General features: G+C 36.1%; 1 long non-coding RNA gene across 2 annotated transcripts; it reads left to right on the top strand.

Moving 5' to 3' along the window:
- The first annotated feature begins 12,603 nt into the window (after positions 1 to 12,603).
- On the top strand, positions 12,604 to 16,845 carry LOC140887051 (uncharacterized). 2 transcript variants are annotated; one of them, XR_012151747.1, is made up of 6 exons: positions 12,604 to 12,954; positions 13,095 to 13,196; positions 13,504 to 13,666; positions 14,307 to 14,607; positions 15,383 to 15,465; positions 16,308 to 16,845. It is a non-coding gene; the product is annotated as an uncharacterized lncRNA (long non-coding RNA). The 2 variants fall into 2 exon arrangements; XR_012151746.1 differs by having other exon boundaries at positions 12,604 to 13,196.
- Positions 16,846 to 25,935: the final 9,090 nt, after the last annotated feature.

Here is a 25,935-nt window from a genome sequence, read left to right on the forward strand (position 1 = left end):
GCAAGACCATTAAATACTTCAACATCAATTAAATTTCAGCCCCTACACATGCAAAATTTCAAAATTTAGGTCCTTATACATTCTGAAAATTCGAATTTTGGCAAGAACATCCATATAAATCCACGTCATTACACATATACTCAACATTAAATCACATAAACTCAACCCCATAACACATTTAGCAAAAATCAGCCCCTTAAATGCCCAAATTCGAAACCCTAACATCACAACATCATGCATTTTCGAAATTATTGCAAGAAGTCTTAAGGGTGGGGGTAGATATTGCTTGAATGTTAGCCCAAAGAAATAGTTACACTTGCCTTTCAACCTTTTACCCAAAAATTTCGAAAATAAGGGGAGATGGAGGGAAGAACTCTAGGTCAAACTCCAAGCTAAGCTCCTTGTGGAGCTCCTCCGGCAGTGGGGACGGCGGTGGACGGCGGCAGCGGCGGCTTGGGGCGGCGGAAGGCTCTTGACCGAGAGGGAGCTTCAAGGGAGAAGGGGGGTGGGCGGCTACTAGGGTTTAGAAGGGGCTAGGGTTTTTTTAATTATGTTGAATGATTTATATCTAGAGGGAAAAAAAAAATAATGGGAGTGAAAATTTTAAGTGGGAAAAATAATGAGAGTGTAGGGTTTTGGTGTGTGTGTGTGTGTGAGAATCTTGTACTATAAAAGTGCTAAAAGACAAATAAAAGTGCTACTTGCACTAAAGTAGCTCTTCACCTCAAAACTTGCACCTCTAAAACTTCTAAGTTTAAAATTTCAACTCTAATCATTTTTATTGAAATTAAACTAGCCCGGATTTAATAAAATCCTATCTTATGAAAAGTTTAGGATATAAACTCAAGGAAATAATAAAATTGCTTTCCGACCCCCGAAAAGTTCGAAATTTACATTTCCGGCCAAAACCCCCTTTTTCCTCTAACTTAAAAATCTTAAAAGTGAAAGTCTTGAAAATATGCCACCGAAGCCCACCATTGTCGCCTGCCGGGACAAAAACTTACTAGACCAAACAATTCAAGGCATTTAATCCAAATAAATCGAACAATTCTATCTTTAACTAAAACTTAAACAATTAACTTCAAGAAATTAAAATATAAATACTAAAAATAATTTTAGGCATGATTTTCAAATTTTAGAAGTTCTTGGTGCTACAAGCTAAGATGTTAGGATCAGTGCTCGGGTTGAGTTCAGGGGTTCAGCAATAGATCACTCATCCCTTTTCCATATGACCCCAGGTAGTATAGCGTCCTCATGATAACAGTTCAGCTCAGATTAAATGTTTGTTATTTCCTTTGTCAGACAAGATTCGGGCGAGATCTCAGCCTAAATATTCGGGATTGTGATCCCGGGATTCGCGGATTCTTGATAAGGAAGGTAGGCGTTAAATCCGGAGCTCTCTCCTATAAATACCAGGTTCATTTTCATTATTTGCATCTTAATTCTTCACTCGTGGGCACACACCACTCTCTATATTTTCGCTATCCTAGCATCTGACTTGAGCGTCGGAGGGGATACGCCGGAACACCTTCCGGCCCCCCTTAACATTCTTGTTAGTGGTTTCAGGTCAGTAGCAGTTCATCTCTTATTTGGAGGAGTTTATTCAGCTCGTCCAAGGAGATCACTTTATTGAGGTATATCACTTATGGTGGAAGCATTTTCCTTCGTGACACAAAAGTTTTATAAATGGAATTCCAGTTTACTTTGAATAGGAACAAAAATTTTCAACTCGTGACGGTTCTGAATGGCTTGACAAACTGAAACAAAGAAAAAATTGAAACAACAAAGAAAGCTATCGGACTTGAATCAAAGAAAGGAATCCCAATTTACCTTGAAAACAAATGGAAATTTTCAGAAACTATGGTTTCGAAATCGCTTGGCAAACTGAAACAAAGAATTGAAATGTGTGAAAGATAATGGGTTGGTGGTAGAAAATATTTGGATGAAACATAAGTTTGGAGGATGTAGAACATTAAAATTTTAGAGACACATTATTCTTTAATGATTAATTTAGGTACAATGACTAATTAAGTACATAATCAATAATTATTGTATATATGGACAAAATTATAAAAATAACTTAACGTGAAGAATATATGGGATAAATTAAGTAAAATGTTTAAATTCTCATAATTTAATTTATTTATTTTCTAAAAATACAAAAGACGGGAATCCAAATTTGAACAAAATTGAAATTAGAAATCTTAATTTATGTTTCAGTACTACGGAAAAGAAATGTATAAATATATATATATTTTAATTATATCACAAATTTGGTTACAGTTGTGCCCCTAGTCCATAAATTTTACGAGAATGCTGCCGAACGGGAAGATAGTAAAGCTTTTGTGAGGGGCAAGGTAGTGTCGTTTGATGAAGACACTTTGAATCAATTTCTCGAAATCCCACCGGTCGATGACATGAGGTTCCAAGATTTGAAGGCCAACCTGAATTACAATGAAATTATTGATGCCTTATGTCATGAGGGAGCTGGTGGAAATATCCTAACACGTTCATGCACTTTGCGGAGCAGTTTTTGCTAGTCGAACCGGCGCTTTTGTATGCATTCTTGACCAAGTGCATGATGTCGGTGTCGCATCCTAGTGATGTGCACAAAGATAGATCCGTGTTGGTGTATGATCTGACGAAGGGTTTTCCAGTTGGCCGGTTGATTCATTTACAAATCCGCCAATCCATTCATATTTCGTCTATTGGATTGTTCTTCTCTCTCTTATTTCCGAGCTGTGCACCCAGGCTGGAGTTGAGTTTCGAGATGATGAGGAATGGTTTCAACCTATGAAGCCTGATGATGACTCTAGTTGGAAAGAAAAAAGGGCGAACGAGAGCAAGAATTTCCATCGGCCAGTACAAGGGAAGGCACCAGTCAACCATGGAATGTACCACCACCAACGCCCCGACGTTGCCCCGTCACTGCCAAGGTCGACAAATTATGTCCATGGGCCGCTTATCAGAACGAATGTCATTCCGTTAACAATGCTTATTTGAGTTTCATGGATGCATTGATGAGAGGCATGGCGACACGATTGGGTTTGGACCCATCGACCTATCCACAACCGTCGCCGTATCCGCCACCGTTCCAATTCCAATATGCCATTCCACCGCAAGATCTCATTGATGGTGTGCCACCCCGGAGGAGGACTATAGTGACACTTACCCGATCACCTACTAATCAGAGATTAAAGCATAATTAAGCATGCAAATAATCATTAATCAGAGATAACTGCAGAAATCAAATAAATGCTGGACCGGCATAATACAACCGGTCAACTGAATCCAATATACACCCAATCGAATTAAAATTTGATAAAATATAGCCTAACATCTAACCCTGCTGCCCTCTCTAGACACCAACTACCCCAAGTCTCTGGGTGAACTACCTGCACCTGCACCTGCACCCGCACCTGCCCCGAAGAATGGGGTGTCCAGACAATACAGAAAACACTGGACCTGAGCGCTAAGGCTCAGCACGTTAGTACGGATAAACATACAAACATGATGCATGCAGAATAAAATGTTTGGGTATCCGTATCTGGGATATACTGATCAACTTGCTCAGACTGGTGCCTAGGATATGAATTATAGCCTCGGGGACTCAAAACACTAGACCCAACCACTCATTCCTAACCGGACGTGGATCTAAAATTTCCAAAAATACTAGAATCCTCTCGACCCGTCGATCACTGTGACTCAGTGTCTATCCGTCCAAACAAGGGCTGAGTGACCCTACTCAACTGGATCCTCTCGAAAGAGACACAAACTAAATATGATCTATGCACATGCAGCCTAATATATCAAAGCAATAACATGAAATCATGGCATATAAATGCAACACATAAGCATGCATACCCGCTGAAAATCTCAGTCTATACTTACATACCTCAAAACCAGAATCTCTAGAATCACAAGTCTAGATCCAAGCCTACAAGCCAATATTAACCGAGTCAGTAATACTGGTCTAAAAGCCTTAATTAAGCTAATAGATACTCCCTAAAGCTACTATGAATCCAAATTTATACAGGCGTCCATCGTCAGTCCGCTGATGGCGATGACCCACAACTTGGGCACATTTCCTCTACCACCTCGGAGACCCCTAGCCAACTCCCAGTCTCCACCTGGATGGCTAGAAATACCCTAAATACACTAGGAGAGGGAAATAAAGTAATTTGAAATGAGAAAGAATGAGGGCTTTCGGACCCTCTATAAATAGGCCACGACCGGATGGTTCGATCTGCACCTTCGGATCGTCCAATCTTTCTCGATCGCCATGTGTAATCAATACTTAACATCTGTCCAAACAGCACATCGGACGGTCCGATCTCGCACTTCGGATCGTCCGATCTTGCCAAGTGATGTCATCTTGATGATATCATCTTGGACACCTGGCTGAGAGAGTTCGGATCATCCGATCCCTCGATCGGATTATCCGATCTCTTACTACACCTGTCCACTAAGTTCCATGAACATCGCACACCTGTCGCTAGCTAAGTTCGGATCGTCCGATCTGGAGTTCGGATTGTTCGATCCCTTCGTAGCTTCCAAACCCAAATCAACCTTCCGAACTCCACCTCTTCGGATCCTCCGATCCAGGAGTTCGGACCATCCGATCTCCCTGAGGCTTGAGATGCTCTGGACAATTTTTGAGTGTTTTGAATCTATTTTTCAACTCCTTAGACATATCTGGAAATCCCTTAGTCATGTTTTACTCATTCTAAACATGATTACTTCATTAATTGCCAATTAATTTCTAATTTGGGATTCGGGTCACTATAAGGACGATGGCAATTAACTAGGGGAGTATTTATTTATTTTTATTATTTCTCTTTTGTTCATTCTTCTTTTTTGCATTGTGTTTCGTCTTTATTGCATTGTTTGCTTTTGTGGTCGCTTTATGCATTGAGTTTGTGTTTATAACATTGGGTACAATGCTTCAATATATTATGGGGATGGGGTTTTATTACTTTTGAGGTCATAGGTTTAGTTTAGTCTTCGTGCATGCGTCAAATTATGTCAAATTCGGATGATAAAATGGTAGCATAAGCTTATGATGAATATGAAGAATGCACACAGATATTGAGATTGGATATACATTTTGGTGTGCCCTTGAGTTGAATTGAGAAGCCTCTGATTGTACCGTGATTACTTCTATGCACAATTGTTAAACTGGTGAATTATACCAAAAGTGATGAATTTGTGCTTGCTTGACTATTGCACTGTACTAGGTGTTTAGTGAACTCAAAATGTAATCTTATGATTTCTTGTAACACACTAGTAACACTTATGTGATCTCGGCACATTCCCTTGGTTCTACTATATTTGGTCCAAACTTTCAGAGACTGAAATTTTTTGTGACACCGTCATTAAGCCCTACACTGCTATTAACCCTTCGAATTAAAAAATTACAAAAAGAGATTTATCCATATGCGCACCTGTTGAAACGTGATTTCTTGCAAAAAGAAATCCGAAAACAAAAGAATAAAAGAAAAGAAGAAACCGTAAGGTGAGGGGAGACCTTGAAAATAGGGATTGAAATCCTAATTTTAACTAATGGAAAGTGTCTGAATTCACTAAGGCTCAAACAATATCCATGGAACCATCCCTAATTTGGTTTTTCATCATTCCGTGTCTTAGTTTTGTGTTCTTTTGGAACCTTCCTTGCTCGAGGTTGAGCAAAAGGTTAGTATAGGAAAGTTGATAGGTGTCGTTTGTATCTATTATTTGTGATATTTTTTAGTCCATTTTTCATGGTTTTTACGTGTTAGGTTCACTCAAGTTTATTTATTTTGCTATTTATGCATTCGGTTTACTCCTCACTATTTTTGGTTAAATTATAAACACTACAAGAAAATCCTAATACACAACAGTCAATAGACAAAATTTTTAAGTCAAAATTGTTGTCTTTTACCTACAACAACATTTTTTTACAACCGACAACAGTTTTTACATAGTGTTGTTATTGAACGTGTTTTTTGGAATTAAATACAATATTTTAAAAAAACTAGCGAAAAATGCACACGCTTTGCGTGTGTAAAAAAAAGTTTTTTATATTTATATTTTTTAAAAAAGTAAAACATGGAGGAGTGGAAGGGATTTAGTGAGTAGTTGATAGGAAAGGGTAATTGTGGAATAAATAATTTTGGTGTCTTCAAGGTAGTTATTTTAGTATGCTCAGCTTTTATATAATAGTATAGATAGTATAGATAATGTAAAAAACTGATGTTTTTTTTAATTAAAATTATTTTTATATAAAAATAATTTTATAATATTTTGTTTCCCCAGACCCAGTTGTATCGATATAAAAATAATTTTATAATATTTTGTTTCCCCAGACCCAGTTGTATCTGTTGTGAAAAAAGTAAAAATTTATAAAAACTCAAAAACTCAAAATATTCTCAAACTCCACACTTTAAAATTTCTTCTCTAAAATTGTGATTTTCTACACAAATGGAGAGACCTATTTATAGATCTCAATTGGAGATTAGTCCAAAAATTAATTCATCATCATCTACATCATCACACACTAATTTTTAAAATAATACAACTCAATTTTCAACATTCAATTCTAATATAATATAATATATTTTCAACATTCCCCCTTGTGATGATGATCGTCATACGATGATTATCTTTATTACGTATTTTATGCTGCCTCGTTAAAAACCTTACTAGGAAAAACCCAGTGGGATAAAAACCATAGTAAGGAAAAAAGAGTGCTGCCACGTAAACTCCCCCTCATGTTAACATGAGTGATTCTTCACATATTCCGTAGATTGCGCATCCCAATTTTATATATATGCTTTTTGAATATTGACGTAGGAAGTGCTTTTGTGAAGAGATCTGATGAGTTCTCACTTGATTGAATGTAACAGATATTAATATCTTTATTCTTCTCAAGCTCTTGAGTGTAGGCAAAGAATTTTGGGGGGATATGTTTGGTTCTGTCACTTTTGATGTATCCTTATTTCATTTGAGCAATACATGCAGCATTATCTTCATACAGAGTCACATGCTTCTTGTCTACTGATAATCCACAAGAAGTTTGGATATGTTGTGTCATTGATTTTAGCCAAACATATTCACGACTTGCTTCATGTAGCGCAATAATCTCAGCGTGATTTGATGAAGTTGTTACGATTGTTTGTTTTTGTGAACGCCAAGAAATTGCGGTGCCTCCACGAGTAAATACATATCCGGTTTGAGAACGTGCCTTATGTGGATCAGATAAATATCCAGCATCAGCATAACCAATGATACTTTGATTGGTGTCTTTTGAGTACAAAAGTCCCAAATCTGTCGTTCCTCGTAGATAACGAAATATATGTTTAATTCCGTTCCAGTGCTTCTTTGTTGGATATGAACTGAATCTTGCCAATAAATTTACAGCAAAAGATATATCAGGTCTAGTGCAATTTGCAAGATACATAAGGGCACCAATGGCACTTAGATATGGTACTTCAGGACCAAGAATAACTTCATCACCTTCACATGGACGAAATGGATCTTTTTCTATGTTTAATGATCTTACAACCATTGAAGTACTTAATGGATTTGATTTATCCATATTAAAACGTTTAAGGACCTTTTCTGTATAATTTGCCTGGTGAACAAAAATTCCACATTCTTTTTGTTCAATTTGCAAACCCAAGCAATACTTGGTTTTTCTAAGATCCTTCATTTCGAATTCTTCTTTCAAGTACATCATAACTTCTTGAATTTCCTTATTCGTTCCAATGATGTTTAAATCATCAACATATACAACAATAATTACACATTCGGATGTTTTCTTGATGAAAACACAAGGGCATATTGGATCATTTACATATCCCTTTTTCATCAAGTGTTCACTTAGCCAATTATACCATATTCGGCCGGATTGCTTCAACCCATATAATGATCTTTGCAATTTTACAGAATAAAATTCTCTGGGTTTTGAATTTTGTGCTTCAGACATCATAAATCCTTCAGGAATTTTTATGTATATATCACTATCAAGTGATCCGTATAAGTAAGCTGTAACAACATCCATTAGACACATTTTCAAATTTTCAGATACTGCCAAACTAATCAAATATCGAAACGTAATTGCATCCATAACAGGAGAATACGTTTATTCATAATCAATTTCAGGCCTATGAGAAAAACCTTGTGCAACAAGTCTAGCTTTATATCTTACTATTTCATTTTTCTCATTTTGCTTTCGAATAAAAACCCATTTTATCCAACAAGTTTTACACCTTCAGGTGTGAGGACTATAGGTCCAAAAATATTACGTTTATTTAGCGAATCCAATTCAACCTGGATGACATCTTTCCATTTGGCCCAATCATGACGAGTTTTACATTCACCAAAAGATTTTGGTTCATGATCCTCATTTTTATTTATGATGTCATATGCCACATTATAAGAAAATATATCATCAATATCTTCTATATCTTTTCGGTTCCATATTTTTCCAGTATTAATATAATTGATAGAGATTTCACGATTCTCGTCAGTTTGTGGTTCTGACATAACATTTTCATCATCAGGTGTTTCTTCTGGAACACCATTTTCTATTTTATGATCATCGTATTTCTCTATGCCTTTTCTTTTCCGAGGATTTTTATCCTTGGAACCGACTGGCCTTCCACGCTTCAGGCGTTTAATGACATCATGAGTGTCTTCAATCTGTTTCTTTGGAATTTCAATTTGAGCAGGGGCATTTATAGTAGGTATATATGATTTAGTTACCCCTTTTGTGTCTGCAAATGCATCTGGCATTTGATTTGCTATTTTTTGCAAGTGCACAATTTGCTGTACATCTTTTTCACATTGTTTGGTTCTCGGATCCAAATGCAATAATATTGGTACATACCATGTGATTTCTTTTTCGATGTGTTTCTTTTCTCCCCCTAACATTGGGAATATATTTTCATCAAAATGACAATCAGCAAAACGTGCTGTAAACTCATCGCTCGTTTGAGGCTCAAGATATCGAATGATCGATGGACTATCATATCCGATATAGATACCGGTCTTTCTTTGAGGACCCATTTTTTTATATTTGAGGTGGTGCAATAGGCACATACACCATACATCCAAAAATTCTCAAGTGAGAAATATTTGGTTCTTTACCAAATGCAAGCTGCAATGGTGAGCATTTATGATAAGCACTTGGTCTGATGCAAATTAATGCAGCGACATGTAATATTGCATGTCCCCATATAGAAACAGGGAGTTTTGTTTTCATAATCATTGGTCTAGCAATCAGTTGTAGACGTTTAATCAATGATTCAGCTAATCCATTTTGCGTATGAACATGAGCTACAGGATGTTCAACTGTGATTCTCATTGACATACAATAATCATTGAAAGTCTGGGATGTAAATTCTCCAGAATTATCAAGTCTTATTTTCTTGATTATATAATCGGGAAATTTATTTTGTAATTTTATTATTTAAGCCATCAATCTTGCAAATGTCACATTCCGAGTTGACAATAAGTATACATGTGACCATCTGCTAGTGGCATCGATCAATACCATAAAGTATCGAAACGGTGTACATGGTGGATGAATTGGCCCACAAATATCACCCTGAATACGTTCAAGAAATATGGGTGATTCAGTTTGGATTTTAGCTGGTGATGGTCTTATAATAAGTTTTCCAAGTGAACATGCTTTACATTGAAACTTATTATTCTGAAAGATCTTCGGGTCTTTCAGTGGATGACCATGTGTATTTTCAACAATTCTTCGCATCATTGTTGAACCAAGATGTCCCAATCGATCATGCCAATTGGTTAATATTGATGAATTATCCACCACCATATTTGATTCAATTGGACTTATCTGTGTATAATGCAATCCAGTAGGGAGCATTGGTAGTTTCTCAACTACATATTTCTTTCCTGACTTATATGTGATAAGACACATATATTTCTGATTTACATCAGTCATTGTCTCAGTATCATACCCATGAGAATATATATCATTAAAACTCAACAAATTTTTTTCGATCGTGGTGAATATAAATAATCATTTATCAAAAATTTTGTACCATTAGGTAACAAAAATTGTGCTTTACCAAAACCTTCAATCAAGTCTACATGACCTGATATTGTATTCACCATTGTTTTTGTTGGTTTTAGTTCCAAGAAATATCTTTCATCTCGAATAATAGTGTGCGTTGTACCACTATCTGGTATGCAAATTTTCATGAGATTATTTTCATGTTTGCTCGTAGCATTTTCCATATCAAACTTCATAAAAATGCAATAAAGAAAAAATAAGTACAATACAAATGTAAAATGTAACATGCTTTATAATACAAGAATGCATAAAAAAATACAAATTTGTTACAATCTAGTCCCACTAATCTTTTAATCAATGTCTTTGAAATCATTCATAAAATCTGCAGCATTGAAACTAGTTGAACCAATTAAATGGTCACTATTTTCAACAAAATTGGTCTCTTTTCCTTTTCCCTTTATCGATTCTTTATAGAGCTTACAAAGGTGCTCAGGGGCTCGACAAGTACGTGACCAATGTCCCGCAGTGCCACATCTATAACAAACAATCTCGGTTCTTTTTGAGTGATTTTCATTTTCACTCATGTTTTCATGCTGCCTTTTTGGTGGGTGGTACGTGACGCTCTTTTGAGATGAGTTACTAAAATAACTATCTCGATTATTTTCATATCCACGACCACGTCCACGACCACGGTCATTTCTACGTCCACGTCCTCGACCGCGTCCACGACCAAAATCTTGTCTATGCCTTTGATTTTGGTTTTCATTTTTAATTACGACATTTGCTTCAGGAAATGCCGTTGATCCAGTGGGTCGGGATTGATGATTTCTCATTAACAATTCGTTGTTATTTTTCGCCACAAGAAGACATGCGATGAGTTCAAAATATCTCAAAAATCCACGCACTCTATACTGTTGTTGTAGAGTTATATTTGATGCATGGAAGGTGGAAAATGTCTTCTCAAGCATTTCCATTTCAGTAATCACATGCCCACAAAATTTCAATTGCGAGACTATTCGATACATCGCTGAGTTATAATCACTGACTTTTTTAAAGTTTTGGAATCTTAATGTATTTCATTCATCTCGGGCGGTCGGAAGTATAACTTCCCTTATATGCTCAAATCTTTCTTTCAACCCTTTTCATAAATCATTGGGTCTTTTTCTGTGAGATACTCACATTTCAACCCTTCATCAAGATGTCGGCATCAGAAAATCATAGCTTTTGCTTTATCTTGTGAGGTTGATATATTATTTTCTTTGATGGTTTCACTTAAACCCAATGACTCAAGATGCATTTCAACATCAAGAGTCCATTTCATATAATTTTTTTCAGTGATATCGAGTGCAACGAATTCAAGCTTTGCCAAGTTTGACATGGTGGTACTAGAAAAATAACAATGCATTTTATTAGTTAATTTTCATTAATATGACAATACAAAATAATGGAAGAACGAAGATTACAAGTGCGTGTACAAATAGAAAAAAAATATGTGATGGAAAATCGCTGGTGAGTACAAGACTCGTGAGCATGATGATCATAATCGTTATGAAAAATAGCCTTATAAATGTCATCCTCTTCATCTTCAAAAAATCGAGGAGAAATTATTTTGAGAGAAAGAATGAATTTTGGTGTGATTGAAAATGAGTTTGAGTGAACATATTTATAGGCAAAAAACTAGCCGTTTTGTTACCGTTTGTGACCGTTAGGGGTAAGAAAAAAAATCGAGTATGTGATGAATAAAAATTCGTAATAATCATGTGATGCATATAATGATAATGATAATCATAATTAAATAATTATGTATATCATATCACATTATTATAAGATCGGTGTCATAGACAACCTTTTATATAATATTGCGAAATTATACCAATATAGTTAGTATAAAGTCAGGTATAGTATATCATATCACATTATTATAAGATCGGTGTCATAGAAAACCTTTTATATAATAACATGAAATTATACAAATATGATTATATTGTTTAAGAACCTTAGAGGCTTTTATACTTGTCGTATCCCTTACTGGGAGTGTGAGATGTTGTCTTAACATCATCCCAAGATTTATAACAAGTTTTTAAAAAAATCTTATTTTTTTCATAACATGATATTATATATTAAATATATATACACAATAAATAAATAAACAATAAAATAAATATTCATACTCGTGTTACCTTTTTCTTGTGTTCGTGAGCTTTGGAAATTTTACAAAACCTTCGAGCGATCGTGCTGATAACGTATTGTGAAAAAAGTAAAAAATTATAAAAACTCAAAAACTTAAAATATTCTCAAACTCCACACTTTAAAATTTCTTCTCTCAAATTGTGATTTTCTACACAAATGGAGAGACCTATTTATAGATCTCAATTGGAGATTAGTCCAAAAATTAATTCATCATCATCTACATCATCACACACTAATTTTCAAAATAATACAACTCAATTTTCAACATTCAATTCTAATATAATATAATATATTTTCAGCAGTATCGATATAAAAATAATTTTATAATATTTTGTTTCCCCAGGCCCAGTTGTATCGATACTTAATAATATTTATTTCCCCCAATTGTATCCATACTATGACCTAGCTCCAAATTTCTTGGCCACTTCTCTTCATCCGCTTCTTTTTCTTCTTCTTCTTGCGGTGGCGCCGGCGCCGGCGCCTTCGGGAGCATCTTCATAGAGAGAGACAGAGGAGGCTGAGGCTGAGCATCCACTTCTCTTCATCCGCTTCTTCTTCTTCTTTTCGCTAGGAATAGCTTCGCGGGAGTCTTCAATGCTGCGATTTTCTTCTGCTTGTTCTTCGTTACTGGTGTTGGTTGTCTTTCTCACTATTTTAAAAATTGAGGTGATGGTTTGCTCTTTCTTTCGAGCTCTCTATAGTCTCCTATTGCTGCGTTGTTTGGACAGTTGGCTTTCGAGGTAAGGCATTTGGTTTGTCTTGCTATTACTTCTGCGATTGGCTCTTCATTTTCTTCTATATTCATGCAAAATGTACGTAAATTGGTTGATTAAGTATATTTAATGGTTGATTAAGTATATTTAATGGCATATGCCGATAGCGGAGAATTTTGGGGATTCTTTGGTGGCTTTGCTCCACTTCCAAGGAAAACAACTACCAATGAGTGCAAAAATACCTATTTGACTTCTCCTAAGCTTTTCTGGTACCTAGTTTCTTCCACCTTGTGCATATTTTGTTTAATCTCATGTTCTATCTATGGATTAGTACATGTCGAGCATTCGTGGAAATTTTTAAGGATTTTGGAATTGGAACGTTTAATTATACTAGACGGATTTCAGAAACATTTCTTTTTTCAATTTTTTTAATTTCTCCACATTACACGAATAAAGTAAATTAAATTTTGTTATATACTAGTAATACTACTATCAATCGACAAGATATATAAACCCATGAAAACAATTTATCTAGGAACAATATAATTTTGACATGTTTGTCTTTATTATTCCAAGCATTGGCAATGGAGAAGCAGTACCTGTGGATGCTGATTCTTTGACAAAGGAGTTATTGGACTCATATAAATGCTATATGGTTGATTGTGGGGCATAAGCCTTTGTTTGGATGGGGAAAAATACGTCTTTCACAGTAAGGAAATCAGCAGGCAAAACTGTTGATGTAAGTCTTTCCCGTTAAAAAACATTATATTAAGTAAAACTTTCTTTTTTTTCCTTGTTTTTCCCTTAAAAAATAAAGAAATTATTTTATGTTTCATATAGTAACAAAAAGAAAGGTTTGGAATGATTACAATTCGGATTCAATTGTTTGAGCCCAAAACATTTGTGGTCTATCTTCTTTATGATGTGGCAGAAATGATCCTCAAATAATGAAGTTTTAACACTTATTGTCACCCATGCACTGTTAGATGCACCTTCAAACCTAGCAGGGATTATGGAATAAGGTCAGAAATGGTTCTCCAGATTATGAAGTCTAAAATAATTACAATCTCTACTGTAAGATGCACAATGTAACTTTCAGTATAGCTTTCACGTGTATCTAGTGGCGGGACTATAAGTGTTTAAATTTCATATTTTGGGGGGTCATTTCCACTATATCATCAAGATGGACCCAAGATATTTTATGCCCAAACAATAGGAACCAAAATTGCAAGCATATATATATTTTTTTAAAAATTCTTGAAAGAAAAGTTTGTGCAGAAATACTTAGATGTTGTATTTAACTATGTGAGGGCTTTTATTAGTATTTTTTTCAAACCTAAAATGCTAACCAATGTTCAATATGTGGCGGCTTTATGAAGGCTGGAATGAGATTGCGAGAATTCAGAAGTTTCGCCGAATGGTTTACGTTGGGTTTTTCTGCTTCACTGCTCTCATCAGCTATGCCTACACCAACAATACGAGAGTTTATTGCATTTGTTTTTGTCTGCGTTTATTTTATTATCTACTTTATCTCTGGGTTTTGAATGAGATATCATTGTTTATCTTTTTCTTTGTCCTTTTTTCCTTGGTAATTACAGGACTAGAGCTGGATTATCGAGAGCAGACTAATTCTATGAATCTTATCCGGCTAGGACTGAACTTCTCATAGACTCTACTCAGGTCGGTTATTTAAATGATTATTAAGAAACCAATGAGTTTTATTATGTTTGTATGTGTCAAAACCGTGGTTGAAAATGAAGGATTCGTTTGCATTGTGAAAATAGGCCACTTGAGCATGGAATAAATTATAATGGGCATATATTTTGTGTACTTAATTCAAAACCAGTGCATGGTTATGCAGAAACTGTGTCAGGAATTTTGCATGGTGGCAAATAAAATTCAGAAAAATAGATGATATTGATAATATCCATAAGAAATTTCACGTAAATTTAGGCCTTTTGAGTTTCTTTTGATTTTTTAATTGATTCTTAATTGTATTTGGAAAATTCTTACTCGTGACAGAGCGGAATGTTTTTTTGTCTAGATAAGGTGAAGTTTTTACATTTTCATGCTTAGTCATTTTTTCCCAATTATTATGTTTATATGAGAATAATATAAATTTTAAAAGTCATTTTATTTCCGTTTGTCATAAAGTGAACGGATCAGTCATAGATAATATTACAGAACTTGTTTAGGTGCATTGTATATTTTTGTGCCACAATTTAAGAAAAAAGGTAAGAGGATGGCTGTAGTTGAAGTAGGAGCCTTAACAGCTGTTAATTCATTACCAGCAAGTCCACTGCTGGCACAAGGTATACATAGTACCTCTCTTCATTAGCTTCTTGCACTGTTAAATTGGTCTTATGCGATATTTTGTATTTGATCATCACTGGAAAATACTATGAGAAAGATGGAATGTTTCCATATTCATCTTGACTCTGATTTTTGCTTGCAGAACCAGTAGATATGCACTAACTTGGTTGCTGGAAATTAATTAAAGGTTTTGAGTGCCTTGAATGGTAGGCAAAAGACAAAAAAGTAAGGTTGATATGCCTTATTTTAATCATTTATGTAGTTATTGCTCCAATTTCTTATGATTCATACTTTTTTGTGCTGGCCCATATCAGAAATTTAGTTATGCACACTTCTTGTATATTTACTACTTTCTCTTCAAAGAAAAGTCTTTTTCCCTTTCTTTTGTGTGTATGAATATGAAAGTAAAATGTTCTTTTAGTTAAATGTACGGGGATGTACATTAAATTTCAAGAAAAATGCAAGCAATTATCTTTGAGAAGATCCGATTCAGAGGTTGTACGTGAAGTAAAGTTACAATCTTTTTCCTATTGCCATTATACCCTTGGCAGTGTATATACTGTGTTGTTTCTTAGTACATTACATGTATTTGGTGAAGGGTAATATTGTCACACTGAATTTGTTAGTCTCCTAGTGATTGCTGTTGTAAAGTCTCCCTTCATTTTCACCTTTCTCCCTTCTTTGTCTTCAGCATTGTCTTTTTTAGTACTTGTCTGAATCAGTAATTTGATGGCATGGATTTTCATGGCCATTGATTATGTGATAAAAGTTATCGAGAAATTAAAGTTTTTGGGGTTTTCATTAGGAATTTTCTTATTTTTCTGTCTGATTTCTTTTCATTGTGCGAGATTCTTGAAGCTCTCTAATTATTGAGTCCGCCCCCGCCCCACCACTATAATTTTTATTGCGATTTTTAATTGTTAAGCCTTTGTTTAATAATAAGTTAATACAACTACTCCCCTATACTTTTTTATGTGAAAATGAAGTCTTTAATATAGAATGCATCTCCCATCAAAAAGTTTTTAATATCTGTGGAATCTAATCCTCTCGCTTATTATTGACTTCAGTTCATCTGGGATGCTGTAGATGAATCTAATCCCCTATTCTTAAGAAGAATATTCAGAGTTTGAGGTAGAAGATTGCACGCTCCAGCGGACATATTTGTGTGCCCCAGCGCAAAAGGGAGAATTTTTAGAGGAAGTCATAAAGTCATGCGCTTCTGCGTGCAGATTCTCGCGCTCAAGCGCGTCCGATGGAAAATTTACATCCAAGACAAAAATTTGCGCGCTCAAGCCGTTAATTCCACCCGCTCAAACGCGCATGAAGAAATATTAAGTTCGCAGATCAGAAATTTGTGCGATCGAGCATGCATTTCTGGCCACTTCAGCGCGTTCAAGTTAAGGAAAGTCATCTTGTTGGCGGATTTTGAAAGGAAAGAGAAGATTAAAGAAGGATTCTAGGGAGAGTAAATAAAGGAATTTGCGCAGATTGGAAACACTTTTTAACGCATCTTGCCCCGCCCCGAAACAAGGATTAGTTGGCATCGACGTTATTTAACGTTTTCACATTAAACAAAAAGCCTCGGAATACAGATTTCAAGAATAACCAGTCTTTTCATTCATAAACTGAAGATATCATCTTTTACAAAGCTTTATCAAAATATAAACTAAACTGAAACATCAAAGTTTAATGCAGTGGCTTATTACAACTAAATGAAAGTGGAATTAAACATGAATAAATATCAACAGTTTGTTGGTCTTTTTCACCAATCCCAGAACTAGTTTTGCTCATCATTCTCGAGTTATTTCTCGTTCTTATCTAAGATGGGTGATTCGGGTGGGTGAGTGATATGAGTGTCACTCAGTAAATGGGGGAATTTCCCAGAAATTTGTATAAAATTATTTTAACAGGATTTCTTATTCATACATATACAAAATATAACAGAGTACAGAGACAAAAACTTATTCTTTCAGAAATTCAGAAACATAAACTTCAGGCAGTGTACCAAGTTGCTTGAAAATTTTGTGGCTAACTGATATCAGCCCCTTATATGTTTATTCTCTAAAGGGTGAGTAATCAGAATAGAACAGAAACATAATATTCAGAATATATATTCCTACCACTAGTTCACAAGTTTTGGTACACCAGAAAAACATAGTGTTTATTCATGAAACAAATCATGCTGGAATCGAAAATAAAACAGAGTTTTATTACTTTAAAACAAAAGGCCCACTTACTGTACATTTTCTAATAAACAGAGTTTTGATTGCCTTGTTCAAATGCTTGCTTCCGGTTTGCTCAACTAACTGCTACTGTTAGACTAAACTCCTCACTCACTATTTAGGTGTAAAACTCAGAATTTTGTGTAACCATTCTTAGATATTTAATTGCTATGCATATGGAAGATTATGACTGTTAGGATCCTTCTTAAATGCCATTATTTTCCATGATTTTTGAGTTAATGCATCAGTTACGATTTCTGAAGTAGATATATGTCAGTCTAGATACTGGATAGATCTTGGTCAACTAATCAACTCATTTTACATCGGTTTAGTTTACCTCAAGTTCAATTTACCTCCGCTCCAGTTTACCCAAGTTCAATTTACCTCCATGTAGTTTACCTCAAGTTCAGTTTACCTTGACTTCAGTTTACCTTCAAGAACTTTACTGATTTAACATTTCAGTCTACATTCTGCCATTATTTTGGGTTCCCACACAACTTTTGAAGAACATGCTTTGGCGGCTAAGGCAAGTAAAAGGGAAGGATTTCGAAGAACATGCTAATATTTCTTTCATCTTTCACTCTTTAATTATTCATTGGATGTTAAAAACTATTGCGAGAATTATGTTTATGTTTATGGAGTAGACTTTTCTTCGACTAAGACCGCGAGATTGGGCTGAGACCGATTTATGGTGGACACGTGGTTTAATATTTAAGATGTTTTGATTATTTTCAATCATTAATTGTTGAACTTTCATATTTTTCTTGTGAATGATTTTGCCAATTATTTGCATGATTTTCTGATTGATTCTAAGTTAAAATATTAGGAATTGATTTTAGTCTCACTTCAACAATTAACACAAGGTTAAATCGACTAGAAATAATATTCGATTTCATTGTGCGGTTTCGTGTGAAAAACTGTATTTCTCATAGATATTGAATGCATTTGAGTTTGATTAGAATTAATTATAAATATATAATCCGTCCAACTTGAATATGTTTAACAAAATCTAGAAATAGTTTGTTAAATAAAATAAAAAAATTCACCGTGATAGGAATATACAAACTTCTTAACTTTTGCCATGTGTATGCATGAATCAACTTGGTACCTTCGTGTGTCTTGGTCGTTTTGTTAAATTGAATTCCTCTTGAAGCCTAGTTGCAAGATATTTTCCTAGTTATTTACTCATTTAAATTTAAATTATACTTTACATATTGATTGAATCTTTTTTAAATAGATCACACCCCATTTTTATTACATTGTCTAGATTAAATATAATAATTGAATCTTGGTAATCAACTAACGATTTTTGTGGGACGATCCGGACTCAAACCCGGTTTATTATAATTTGACCTAATATACTTGCTAGTCCCAACTAATTTTTCGGTCAATACTAAAAAACAATCATGTTTTGATTTCCTTTTTAAGATTTATTTTTAATCATTCTTGATTATGTTATTGTATTTATTGCACCTATGAACCGTGATTAACTTCAAAGGTATTTTATATGCTATAATTGAGATCGAAAATATATTTTATAACATGATAAACTAACATAATCCATGGATCTACAACTTGTACATACAATGTAGTTTGGTTATATGTTCGTCATATTCCAATATCTCGAAAGATAGATGATTCCACATTTTGTTAGTCAAATTGAAATCGTTAAATATTTTCATCAAATGCATGACTTAAGAAATGATTCAATCATTAGATAATATTACGAGATAGGTGAACCAAAATTCTAACAATTGTTTATTTATTATTTGAATTTAATTAATTTATATTGCATTTGTTCAATATTTTCATTTGAATTTTATTTACTTTATTAATTTATTTACTTATCGTTTTAATTAACTAAAGAATTGCGATCGAGTTAAATTTGACAACTTATTAGACTATATTATAACTTAAATCGTACACTTGCTGCAATATCGAGCAACTTGAGATTTAATTGTTACAAATTAATGTGTGAAAAAAGTTCGATTAGGAATTAGAAGGTTTTTTCGGAATTATGAAAAAAGAATCTTCAACTTGCTATTAGATCAAGCGGAGAAGCATAAAATATGCCGCCTCCGATCACATCATTATAGGATGGCTCTAACATGGAATGTAGTGACCCGTATCCTAATTAACATGATTAAATGGCTAAAGAAGATCAAGGGATGTTAATTGGACAAATCAAGGACTTAATTGAGTTTCAAATTATAAATCTGAACTTCGATAATTTGGATCAGTTCGGACGATCCGAACTAGTATCGGAGGATCCGATCTGCGTGAGTTCAGAAGCTCTGTTGGAGTTTGGAGGCAGAGGGAAGATCGGACGATCCGATCGAGGGATCGGACGATCCAAACCCTTTTATGCCAAGTGTCCTAGATGAGGTCATCCAAGTGACGTCACATGGTAAGATCGGACGATCCGAAGTGGAGACCGGACCATCCGATGTGCTGTTCGGACAGATGTCACAAATTGGTTACACGTGGCGATCGAGGGAAATCGGACGATCCGAAGGTGGAGATCGGACCGTCCGATCGTTATCTATAAATATGGGGTCTGAATCCTCATTTCTTTGCCAATTCACAAACTTTTCCCTCTTTTTCTTGGTTGGTTGGGATGTCTTTCTAGTCTCCTAGGCAGAGTGCGGTCGATAACAAGGTGTTTCGGAAGTCATAGCGGAGTTGTGATCAGGAGTTGGAACTTCGACAGCAAAGGGCTATCGACGAACGCAGGTATAACTTGAGATCCCTAATAGGATTAGGGAGTATCTATTAGTCTATTTAAGACTTTTGGATCAGTAATAGTGACATGGATAATATTGACTTGTAGTATTGAATCTAGATTTGTGATTCTAGAGATTCTGGTTTTGAGGTACGTAAGTACTGACCAAGATAACCGACATGATATACACTTATATGTTGCATTTTATGTGTCATGATTTACTGCTTTATGCATATGCATGATCATATTGTACTTGTATATCTTTAGAGATGAGTCATTTTGGTAGGGAGGCTCGGCCCTACATTTATTGTATTTTTTCTATCACTAGGAGACGCCATGACGACGGAGACTAACGCTATGGTGATACGGCGTGTGGATGTACCATGCGGAGTTGACTCCAGCCGGTACTGCATATTCAATAGGTGCCCCTGAGCAGACTGAGTTTTAAAGTTATTTGATACATCATATTTGTCTGTATATCCATGCTTTCGTATTGAGCGTAGTCGCTCACGTTCAGTATTTCTATGTGTTCTGGACTTCCTATTTGACGGGACAGGTCTTTGATTGGACGACGTTAGTGGATCGCGACAATGTTGAGACCAGTTGTCAGTTTGCAGCGAGTTTCCCTTAGTTGTTAGGGATTTGATACTCTGCTTTCGATTTGGTTGTATTTATACAGATTTTACTGTGGGTTTAGTGTCGGTTGTATTTCGTCGACTGTTGCGTATTTGGAATTTGAATTTCCGATGTTAATTTCTGATTATGTTTTTCTTAAATTAAATTCATGCTTAACTATGCTTAAGTTGTAGGTGATCCGGATTGGGTCACTACATGGAACAACCTCCCTTACTACATACGACATGATAATTTTGAGCAGAGCCCGACCATGTTCTCCCAATTTTCTTGGTGACCGAAAAATGTATGATCCCGCCTGTCTGATTGTTATGAGATTTTTTGTGGCTTCCCTTTATTTATCTAGTATAGTTGCAACGCTTCCCTTAAAAGCACATGTCGCCAAACCATCTCCCACTGGAAAAGAAGATGAACCGAGTCTCCAGTCGAAGTAGACCCATTCGGTGTGCCACCGACAACTTTTTAGGTGGGGTGGGTGGGGGGGGGGCAAGTGACACATGAGAAGCTTGGTCAAAACTAAAATCGAACTTGATTTTCCCGAGCTAGATTCAAGTTCGAAGTTTTAATTGTTTTTCAAGTAACTATATTTTGAAGACTATCTTTGACTCATTATGATGAATTGAATGGTCAAGTTCATTCTTTGCCACAAACTGATCGAACAGTCATCAGTCACTTGGTGGAATATTTAAAGTAATATTTAGTTAATCAGTTCTTCATCTTCTTCTTCATGAATCTACACAAACCTTAAATACAAGAAAAAATTTTGGACTCTCTTCCTCCTTCATTAGATCTTGAGAGAATTAGAGTCGATATATTATGAGATGTACCTATCACATATCACTTAGGAGGGACTGGTTCTATGATTACAAAGAAGTCGATTCTGGGCATGTTCTGCTAGGAAACAATGAATCTTGCAAGATTCATTGTGTTGGGACAGTGAGGTTAAAATTGTGCGATGGATCAATTAAACTTCTCATAGAGATCAGATACTTCCTGATTTAAAGAGAAATTTGATCTCTTTGGGTACCTTGGATAAAAAAGGACTGAATTACAAAGCTCAAAATGGAATGTTAAAAGTTGTAAAAGGAGCATTAGTTGTTATGAAAGGCATTCTGAAACAAGGCTTGTATGTTCTATTAGGGACAACTATATCAACAAATATCAATATATCTATATCAGAGAAGGATCATACACAACTTTGGACAGAAGGCTTGGACATATGAGCCTTAAAGGACTCTAAGGACTCAGTAAAAAAGTCTCTTGAAACCTAAGAAGATATAAAATCTGGACTTCTGTGAGAAGTGCGTGTTAGCAAAACACATAAAATTAAATTCAATACAGCCCTTCACACTACAAGGTCAGTACTAGATCATATAGACTCATATCTGTGAGGCTCATCAAAGGTACCTTTATCACTCTCTAAATCTCAATATTTTATTTTCTTGATTGAGGATTATTCTAGAAAAGTGTTGATCTATTTTTTTTTTAAAAAAAAAAGAAGAAAGAATGAAGCCTTTAGAAAATTTGTTGAATGGAAAACACCGTATAAAATCAAAAAGGGAATAAAATTAAAAAATTGAGAACAGATAATGATCTGGAATTTTGCAACCAAGAGTTTAATGATTAATAATAATGGTAGATTAATTAGCAAAACTTAGTATTGTTTATAGATTTCTTAAACTTTATTAAAATTTATATTCTTAATTTATTGTGCCAATTAAATTTTTGTTGAATTATTTTGCCTAAATTTAAATGAGAAGATATGAATTATAGAATGTGGATACTGATAAGTGCATTTTGTGTGCATTATTCCATGTTATTTTTATGTCTATTTTGTGTGCATTCATATTGTTTTTATGTGTTTTTATGTGTTTTAGTGCATGCTTGTGTATTTCACTCCTCAGGTTAATTTGTAGGAAAATGAATTGTTGAAGAGTGAATTACGGAGCAGCTTTGGTCGAAAAATCATATTTACTTTTAAAGAGATTAAAATCCGATCTCATCGTTCAGAATTAAGTTCAAGATGTTTTGAAGCTGCTGTCCAAATTTCAGATCGATCCGACAGCTAGAACTCGAGATATGAATTTTTCAAAATTATCGCTCGGAGCAGATATTTTGTGTTGTGCGAACGCGGGAATTGAGCTCGCCCGCGCGTGAATCTGAGTTCCAGAATTCTATTTTTTTTGTTCTGCGTGCGCGCGAGACTTCTTCCAGGCGCGCGCGCGGGTTTTAGCGCCAGTCTGTTCTGAAAAGTCCTTGTGTTGGAAGGAAATTAATTGGTATGAGTTCCAGACACTATAAATAGATGATATATCATAATTTTGAGGGTTTCGAAGTTCCAGACAACAGACAGAGGCGGCGGCTACGGGCGTGGAGATTGAAGACGCTCCATCAGAGTTTTTCTTTTTTTCTTTCTTAATTTTTGTTTGACTATTTGTTTCAATTATTGAGTGGTTTGTTTTCAACCAAGACGACGTGATTGGGCCGAACAAATTTATGTAAAAAACTTGGATGTTTGTTTGGGATTTTTCAGATTTGATTTGATTTTATTGATTGTTAGATTTATATTGTCTCGTGAATAGTCTGATCAACTGTTTGCTTGCATGTTAATCGATTCCAAGTCGATAGAGGAGGTATTGATTTTGATCACTTTGATAATCAACATATTGTAAAACCGACTAGAAATATAATTCGGTTTCGGCTGGACGGTCCAGGCGGCTCTCAACAGGATTGAGCTTGGGAGAGTGCGAGGTTGTAGAGGGTAGAGATTTGTTTACCCTGAACTTTTGATTTGGTTGTATAATAATATTTATACACGATTGTTATCATCGGTTGTATTTTGCCGATTGGATTTGTTGTATTTTAATTATCCGCTCTTTACGCTTTAAGTTTTAAATGCATGCGCTTTTATCGTAACTTTGATTAGTAGTGGATCCGGGTTGGGTCACTACATTTTTGGTATCAGAGCGCATTGCACTGGGAATATTGCAAAGCGGATTAGTGATTATCTATTCTTATGCAACATATGGCAGATTACAATTAGAGTCACGATAGCGGAGGCGGCGGTTGTTGGGGCGATCCAAATGATCGTAGACGTTGTCAAGGACAGCCTGAGGAGCGCAAGCGAGTGAGCATGCGCAGATTCAAGGAGGTTAGCCCGAAGCCTTTGACGGGAAGTGAGACAGCTGAAGAGGCGGAGGATTGGCTTGAGAGGATGGAGCAGTGTTTCCAGGAGTTCTGTTGCACAGCAGAGGATAGGATGGAGATTGTTTCCTTTATGCTATAGGGACGCGCGAGGAAGTGGTGGAGATCTACTTCCGCACCATTCATAGAAGCTAGAGGAGCAGCTACATGGGTTGAGTTCCGTACTGCTTATCAGAGGTTGTATTTTCCTCCAGCTCTTCGTCAGGCGAAAGCCAGTGAGTTGCTGAGTTTGCGACAGGGGACGATGACGATCGAGGAGTACCAGCAGAAATTCTTTGATATACTACCTTTTTGTCCTCATGTTGCTGATAGTTTTATGGCGAAGTTTGATCATTTCCTTCAGGGTTTGAATCCTGATATTCATAGGATGGTTGCCGTGGGCGGCGATGGGACTTACAAGGATTTGGTGGACCGTTGTCGCCAGGCCGATGACAGTATTCGGAGGAACAAGGGACTTTACTCTTCTTCTTCTAGGTCAGCGAGTGCCAGTGCTTTGGGCCCTAAGGGACAGTCTTTCAAGAAGCCAGGAGGTACTTCTTCTTCTTCATCTGGATCTGGTGGAGTGCATCGTTTTGGCGGACAGAGACCGAACCGATGTAGTCAGTGCAGACGCAGACATCCGCCAGGGCAGTGTGGTCGATCGACTAGTGCATGTTTCCAGTGTGTCCAGGAGGGTCACATGAAGAGGGATTGTCCGATGCTGATTGGGGCAGTGAGTGGTTCCGGAGGTTCTTAGGCATCTGTTCAGCCACCTCAGTACCAGCAGCCACCTTTCCAGCAGCAGTTTTCGCAGCAGCGCCAGCAGCCGCAGCAGTTTTAGCGACAGCCTACTCAGACTCCTTCTCGGGGTCATTCTTTTTTGAGGCCACGTGCCCAGGGTCAGGTCTTTGCGCTTAACCAGGAGCAGGCAGAGGCTGACAGTGATCGGATGATTGCAGGTATCTGTAGTTTATGTGGTTTTCCTGCATATTTTTTAATTGATATCGGTGCATCGCATTCTTTCGTATCAGCACGTTTTGCTAAGAAGTATAAGTTGCCATTCATTCCTTTAGAAGTCTTGCTGGTAGTTTCTACTCCTATGGGTAGCGAGGTTTTAGCCAAGCGTCTAGTTATGGGTTGTGTTTTAGATTTTGAGGGACATCAACTTAGTGCTAACCTGATGATTCTAGCGATGGAGGATTTCGATTGCATTATTGGGATAGATTTATTGACTGCCTACCGAGCGATAGTGGATTGCTATCAGAGGTTTGTTCAGTTTCGACCCAAGTATGACGAGTAATGGTATTTCTATGGTGAGAGAGCACGACCTCTGATGCCAGTAGTTTCTGCTCTGAAGGCCCGACGTGCTTTATAGTCTGGCGGGGAAGGCTACCTTATCTACGCCATTGACGCATCCTTGGGAGAGCCAGATATCCAAGAGATACCAGTGGTTCGTGACTTTGCAGATTTATTTCCGGAGGAGATTCCAGGTTTGCCACCAGTGAGGGAGATCGAGTTTGGCATTGAGTTACTGCCAGGAACTGCACTAATTTCCAGAGCTCCTTACTGTTTTGCACCGACAGAGATGAAAGAGCTGCAGAAGCAATTGCAAGACCTTCTTGATAAGGGCTACATTCGACCTAGTGTTTCGCCGTGGGGAGCCCCAGTGCTGTTTGTCAAGAAGAAGGATGGTTCAATGCTGTTGTGTATCCATTACCGTCAGTTGAATCAAGCGACAGTGAAGAATAAGTATCCTCTTCCGCGGATAGATGATCTCTTTGATCAGTTACAGGGTACTTCTGTCTATTCGAAGATTGATCTTCGGTCTGGGTATCATCAGTTGCGAGTTCGGCAGGAGGATGTTCCTAAGACAGCATTTCATACACGGTATGGACACTATGAGTTTCTAGTGATACCGTTTGGTCTGACGAATGC

The sequence above is a fragment of the Henckelia pumila genome, chromosome 3, assembly GCF_033568475.1.
Source record: "Henckelia pumila isolate YLH828 chromosome 3, ASM3356847v2, whole genome shotgun sequence".
Classification (NCBI taxonomy): Eukaryota; Viridiplantae; Streptophyta; class Magnoliopsida; order Lamiales; family Gesneriaceae; genus Henckelia; species Henckelia pumila.